Source organism: Chenopodium quinoa, unplaced genomic scaffold (assembly GCF_001683475.1).
Source record: "Chenopodium quinoa cultivar QQ74 unplaced genomic scaffold, ASM168347v1, whole genome shotgun sequence".
NCBI classification, from domain to species: domain Eukaryota; kingdom Viridiplantae; phylum Streptophyta; class Magnoliopsida; order Caryophyllales; family Amaranthaceae; genus Chenopodium; species Chenopodium quinoa.
This window is the reverse complement of record NW_018742980.1, coordinates 542,415-550,094: the sequence shown is the minus strand read 5'-3', so window position 1 is coordinate 550,094 and position 7,680 is coordinate 542,415.

Here is a 7,680-nt window from a genome sequence, read left to right as displayed (position 1 = left end):
CGTAGTAAGAGAAGCTTGAATCATCTGATTAGAATCATCAGAACAATCATGTTCTCCAATTTCAGTTGTTGCAGCAATCTTCTTGCCTTTATATAACTTGTGTGTAGGTGGATAGCCATGAATCTTCTAGCATCTATCCATAGTGTGACCTGACATCTTGCATTGATCACAATAGAAACTTCTCTTGGTGCCTGAATAGGCAGGAAATCTGGATCCACAAGATCCTTGATATGCTTGCTGAGATCCTTAATTTGCTGGTTGCCTGTTGTTGTTGTTTCTTCTTTCTCTGTTAGCATTTGCATTAAGAGCTGACCTTGCATCAGTCAGATTATATTTTTGTGGTATGCATACCTTTGTGAGCTTCTTCCTGGAATAACAGCCTATAAGCGTGATTGATAGTATGAAATGGCTGCATCATCAGTATAGTACTTTTCACTAATCCATATTTGCTGCTTGTTTTCATCAAAAACTACATCAATCTATTATCCAGTTGAGACTTGAAGATCTTATTTGTGAGTGTACAATTACATCCAGTACATACACAAGCTGGAAGAGGATCTAATCCATCAATCAAATCCCAAACAGCCTTGATTCTAGTTTAAAGCTCAAATATATTTTCATCTTCTCCTTGATTCATATCATACAATTGTTGATGTAATGAAAACAATTCTATTGCAGATAAATGACCAAATCTCTCTTCCAAGTTCTGACATGTTTCTCTTGCAGTCTTAAAGTATAGTATACTCCTAGAAATAGTTGAATTCAATGAAGCCAAGAACCAAGAAATTACAAGATTATTGCATCGATTCTAGATTCTTAGATTAGGTGAATTATCAGCAGGCTTGTTAAAACTTCCATAAAAAAACTAGTTTATTTCTAGCTGAAAGCGCTATAATCATAGCTCTCTTCCAATCACTAAAGTCATTTCTAAAAATAAAAAAATAAATAAATAAATAAATAAATAAAATAAAAAAACAATCAAAACTAAGTTTGTAGTCTGAAGATCTAACGAACTCAAATAGTAAAGACTATTCGGATCCTGAGTAACATCATTATTTGAATTACTTGAATTATTAGGCATTTTGATCAAGGATTTTGTACAAAAATTAAATGAGAAACAGATTGAGTTCAAGGAATTCTGGAAATTTACCAGAAATTATGCTGATCAGGCTTACAGAAGCTGATTCTTCAGCTGAAACTCTGGAAAAATTATGCGGAAAACACAATTTGCATGACTTCCTGCTCTGATACCATGTGGATATCAATGATTTCTATAATATCAATGGTTTCTGTAATTTCAACAAATGAATCAAACTAAACTTGTTGAAGAAGAAAAGATGAACTGAGATATTTCATTGATATTTTTGTAGAGAGAAAATGCAAACCCAAAATTTTGGGAAGAAAATAAAAGGAAATTTTGCAAATAACACCACAAAATTGTCACGATTTGGATTATAACACCACAAAAATACTTTTATTATAACACCACAACAAATCCAAAAATTGGATTTCACCACCACTTAACTTTGCCATCCAAAAAAACCGTTAAGTGGGCCCTACACTATACACGTGTCAATCATCTATTGGATTAAAAAAATAAAAAAAAAAACTCAAAAATCCTAACCCACACCACCCCACCACCGGCGCCCATTCCCACCGCCGTCACCCCCACCCAGCCATCGTTGTTACCCCAACCCAGCTCCCATCGCCGTCTCCCCTACCCAAAATCGTCGCTAAACCGCCAAAACCCCAACCCAAACCAGCCCAGGCTAGCCGACAACAACATCACCCCCACCACCATCGCCGAACTCCTCTCCCCTACCCAAAACCGTCGCCGAACCGCGGAAACCCCAACCCACACCCACACCCATACCCAAACCCATAAATCGCCCTACTCCTCTCACCCTCACCTGAATCTGTACCCATACCTAGAAACCAAATCGGGGCTGAGGTTGGGGTACGATTAGGCTGGTTTCGACGGTTGGGGTACGGTTGGGCTAGTTTCGACGGTTAAGGGTGGTCGGCTGGGCTGGTTTCGTCGATCGAGGGTTGTCGGCTTGGATGGGGTGAAGGCGATGGGGGCTAGGTTAGGGTGACGGCGGTGGGAACCGGCACCGGTGGTGGCTAGGTTAAGATTTTAGGGTTTTTTTTTTCTTTTTTTTAATCCAATAAATAATTAACACATGTATAATGTGGGGCCCACTAAAGGTTTTTTTGGTGGTATTATAATATATATATATATATATATATATATATATATATATATATATATTTATATATATATATAGAAATGGGATCATGTGAGAACCCATGGCTTAGGTGAGAACCATTTTAAAATGAGAACTCATCTAACACCATTCATTTTTATTAGATGAATGGTTCAGATTTATTGTTTCATTAGTGGGAAGTCACGTGGGCCACCTTCATTAATTGTAATGATTGTTTGTATTTTTTTTTAATTTTTGTGCATTGGGACACAAAATCTGTCAAAAGCTGTCATTATTACATGTTTTTTATTATTTATTGCATTGAAACACGTTAATTTGCATTGGAAAACCAATAGATTGTTCAGTAAAATGCAAGGTTCACATAAATTCGAACGTTACGTTAAAATGTAGTTGAAGTGTACGTCGTAAATGATGTTTCGTAAAATATATCAAGTGTTTCAATTTATAATATTAATGTTTCATATATATTATTGCTTGTTTCATATAGTTGGGCTCTATATGAACTAGGTGTACTGTGATTTCTTATACCTTATCTGATGTTTCAAAAAATATACCTTATGTTTCATTTTATAGGGCTTATGTTCCATAAAATATATGTGTTGTTTCATATACTAATGATATTGTTTTATACATAAAAATCATTGATGTTTCATATAATATTTCATTTCCTATATATGTTTGAAACATCAATGATTATTATGTATAAAACAATATCATTAGTATATGAAACAACACATATATTTTATGGAACATAAGCACTATAAAATAAAACATAAGGTATATTTTTTGAAACATCAGATAAGGTATAAGAAATCACAGTACACCTAGTTCATATAGAGCCCAACTATATGAAACAAGCAATAATATATATGAAACATTAATATTATAAATTGAAACACTTGATATATTTTACGAAACATCATTAACGTACACTTCAACTTCATTTTAACGTCACGTTGACAACACAATTCAATGTAACATTACATTTTTTAATTGAAACAGCGACAAGTCTTTTTGATACAATAATAACATTTTAAAAAACAAAAATTAATCGTCCTAATCAATTGAAATAAAAATCTTATACTACCTTTACCCAAAAAAAAACGAAATTAACAAAATAATCTTATACTACCTTTACCCAAAAAAAAAATTAACAAAATGATAAAAGGATGTTTGCCACCATTAATGACATTGGAAGATGGGAGAATTTCTGAAAAATAGAAAGAGGTGGGTCAAAAGATTTTCTCTCTCTTCAATTTATGGAATGCGTGCATTATGGATGACTGTTTTCTTCAATTTTCTATGCAAAATGTGCACCGTCAGATTTAATGAAATGGATGGCATGAGATTGGTTCTCATTTTGACAAGGTTCTCATATAAGTCTTGGTTCTCACATGATCCCTCCCCTATATATATATATAGGGGAGGGATCATGTGAGAACCAAGGCTTATATGAGAACCTGGTTAAAATGAGAACCAATCTCATGCCATCCATTTAACTAGATCTGACGGTACACATTTTGCATAGAAAGTGTAATTAATCAGCCCCATTTTGCACGCATTCCAAAAATTGAAGAGAGAGAAAATCTTATGACCCACCACTTTCTATTCTTTCTAGAAATTCTCCCATCTTCCAATTTCTCTTTCCTCCATTACTGAATTCTTTCTGCCATTGAATCAACCATGTCTACCTATCAAAAAAAGCAACCATGTCTAACCTACCTCAAGAATATTGATTTTAGAAGGACGAAAACGAAGAAGAATTATCAATAATCATCCTGAGTAATGGTCTTCCTTCTTCAATTGCGTCAAATGTTTATGGTCTTTTGGTTGGGAAAAGCTCATTCACAATGTCATTAATGGCGGCAAACATCCTTTTATCATTTTGTTAATTTCGTTTTTTTTTTGGGGTAAAGGTAGTATAAGATTTTTATTTCAATTGATCAGGACAATTAATTTTTGTTTTTTAAGAAAAAAAATGCACATTCATGTAATAAATCTGCGTATTTTGTTTACAAAATTTGCATATTTGATTTTTAATTACTTATTTTATTGTATTAAAGAAATAATTTTTAGATGTTTCAAAAGATGTTATTATTGTTTCAAAAAGACTTGTCGCTGTTTCAATTAAAAAATGTAATGTTACATTGAATTGTGTTGTCAACGTTATGTTAAAATGTAGTTGGTGTATGTTAATGATGTTTCATAATATATTAAGTGTTTCAATTTATAATATTAATGTTTCATATATATTATTGCTTGTTTCATATAGTTGGGCTCTATATGTATAAAACTTTATTGATGTTTCAAAAAACATACCTTATGTTTCATTTTATACTACTTATGTTCCATAAAATATATGTATTGTTTCATATACTAATGATATTGTTTTATACATAAAAATCATTGATGTTTCATATAATATTTCATTCGAATATTATTTATATTGTTCCAGAAATATGAATTATTGTCCCATAAATATTATACATTGTTCATACATAAGAATTAGTGTTCCAATTATATGATATGCTATAGTTCTCGAATTTTAATTATGTTGTTCCATAAATTTGAAATGATGTACCACACATATGGTCTATTGTTCCATAGCCATGAACTAGTGTTCCAATTGGATGATATGCTCATTATTGTCAAATAGTATTTCCATTGTTCCAGAAATATGAACTATTGTCCCATAAATATTATATATTGTTCCATACATAAGAATTAGTGTTCCAATTACATGATATGCCCATAGTTCTCGAATTTTAATTATGTTGTTCCAGAAATTTAAACTATTGTACCACACATATGGTCTATTGTTCCATAGACATGAACTAGTGTTTCAATTGGATGATATGCCCATTATTGTCAAATAATAACTATATTGTTCAAGAAATATGAACTATTGTCCCATAAATATTATATATTGTTTCATTTATAAGAACTAGTGTTCCAATTACATGATATGCTCATAGTTCCAATTACATGATATGTCTCACCATATTAATTCTTATGTATGAAAAATATATAATATTTATGGGACAATAGTTCATATTTCTGGAACAATATAAATAATATTCGAATGAAATATTATATGAAACATCAATGATTTTTATGTATAAAACAATATCATTAGTATATGAAACAATACATATATTTTATGGAACATAAGTAGTATAAAATGAAACATAAGGTATGTTTTTTGAAACATCAATAAGGTATAAGAAATCACAGTAAACCTAGTTCATATAAAGCCCAACTATATGAAACAAGCAATAATATATATGAAACATTAATATTATAAATTGAAACACTTAATATATTTTATGAAACATCATTAACGTACACTTCAACTACATTTTAACGTAACGTTGACAACACAATTCAATGTAACATTACATTTTTTAATTGAAACAGCGACAAGTCTTTTTGAAACAATAATAACATCTTTTGAAACATCTCAAAATTATTCCTTTAATACAATAAAATAAGTAATTAAAAATCAAATATGCAAATTTTGTAAACAAAATATGCAGATTTATTACATGAATGTGCAATTTTTTTTTCTTAAAAAACAAAAATTAATTGTCCTAATCAATTGAAATAAAAATCTTATACTACCTTTACCAAAAAAAAAACGGATGATTGAACCAACCAAGCTTGAAATATGCTGGATGAGAGTGATAATGGCGTCAATGAGAAAGAGGAGATAGTTCATATATATATATATATCAGAAAGAGGAGAAAATTATGAATGGAATAAATTAGCTAGTTAAATCTCTTGGTTTTCCAATGCAAATTAGCGTGTTTCAATGCAAGAAATAAAAAAAAGCATGCAATAATGACAGGCTTTGACAGATTGTGTGTCCCAATACAAAAAAAAAGGAGGCCCACTTGCACAAGTCATAACACCAAGATTTAATCTCAACCATCCATAACATAAAAATGGATGGTGTAAGATGGGTTTTCACCCTTAAATGGTTCTCACCTAAGCCATGGGTTCTCACATGATCCCATTTATATATATATATATATATATATATATATATATATATATATATATATATATATATATATATATATATATTGGTGTTATAATCCAAATCGTGACATTTTTGTGGTGTTATTTTGTAAAAAATCCAAAATAAAATGAAGTTGTATTGATAATTTACAGATTACATATATTTATAGAGAGTACATAGAAGATTCTAGACTAATTATAGCTAATCAATTTTCTAACAACCTCTTGATGAGGTGGACGTTTCTAACAAACTTTTGCTGATGTGGAATTCTTCTAACAAAGTTTTGTTGAAGATTCTGCTAACTGCTTGTCCTGCTATTGCTTGAGAGCTGAGAGTATAAACCAACAATTCACTTTGCACAGCAACAACTTTGTAGTTTAAGTTGAATATAACTTAAAAATTCCGATGCCCTCAATGCGTGCAATGTGGTTAGTTTTTGGAAAGAGTTTTTGCAATTGGCCCTTATGTCCTATGCTTATTTGCATAGTATTTTACTGTAACTATTTGCATATAGGCGATAAATGTATTGGATGTTGAGTAATCGTGCAATATTTTTCGAAATTTCAGTATACCTAATTACTCTAATTTAGATTTGGTGAGGAAGCGGTAAAAAACTTATTATATCTAATTAATTTAGCTTTAGTGAGAAAACAATAAAAAAAAAAAATGTCCGCACACTATTCATTAGAGCTCTTTCATACTTTTTAAAAGGTAGAGATATCGTCTTTTATTGTTGGACACTTGTAATAATTTAACTTTCATATTATCTGTACATTAATTTTACAACCCTCTCTATTCAAACGTTTTTATAAAGTTTATTGTTGGACTATAGTTAAACTTGTATAGTTGTACGACACTACATGGGGCTGGCAGCAGCCCGATTCTGGTGGCCCAATCTTGCGACTTTTTTTAATATGGCTTTGTAACTTTAATGATATATACTACTTAACTACAATATATAACACTTTAATTTTTTGGGATTAGTGGTCAGTAAATTAGTTTATCTTTTTCATACAAGTTTTCCTTCACACTTTTCCAAATTTTAATTTATTTATTTTTTGCTACATATTGCTTAAAACTTTTCTTTAACTCCACTATTCTTCTCGAGAGGATTAATTTTCTAACTCTTAAAATTTACATTGATTGAATTGATTTGTTTTCTTTAAATCTTGCTTTATTTTTAATAATTTCACTCATAATTTAGTGATTCAGTAAAATGCATGTGAGTTTTTTCTTCTTCTTCTCTCTCTCTCTAAATTCTGCGGTATAATGTTTTTTTGGTTGATAATAAGTAAATTGAGATTATTGTTTTTTGAAGTATATTTATGAATATATATTTGCTTTTAATTTTATCAACTGATTGGCCCTGATAGTTTTTAAATCCTGGCTACGTCCCTATATATGAACAAGTGTATCAATCAAATTAAGCG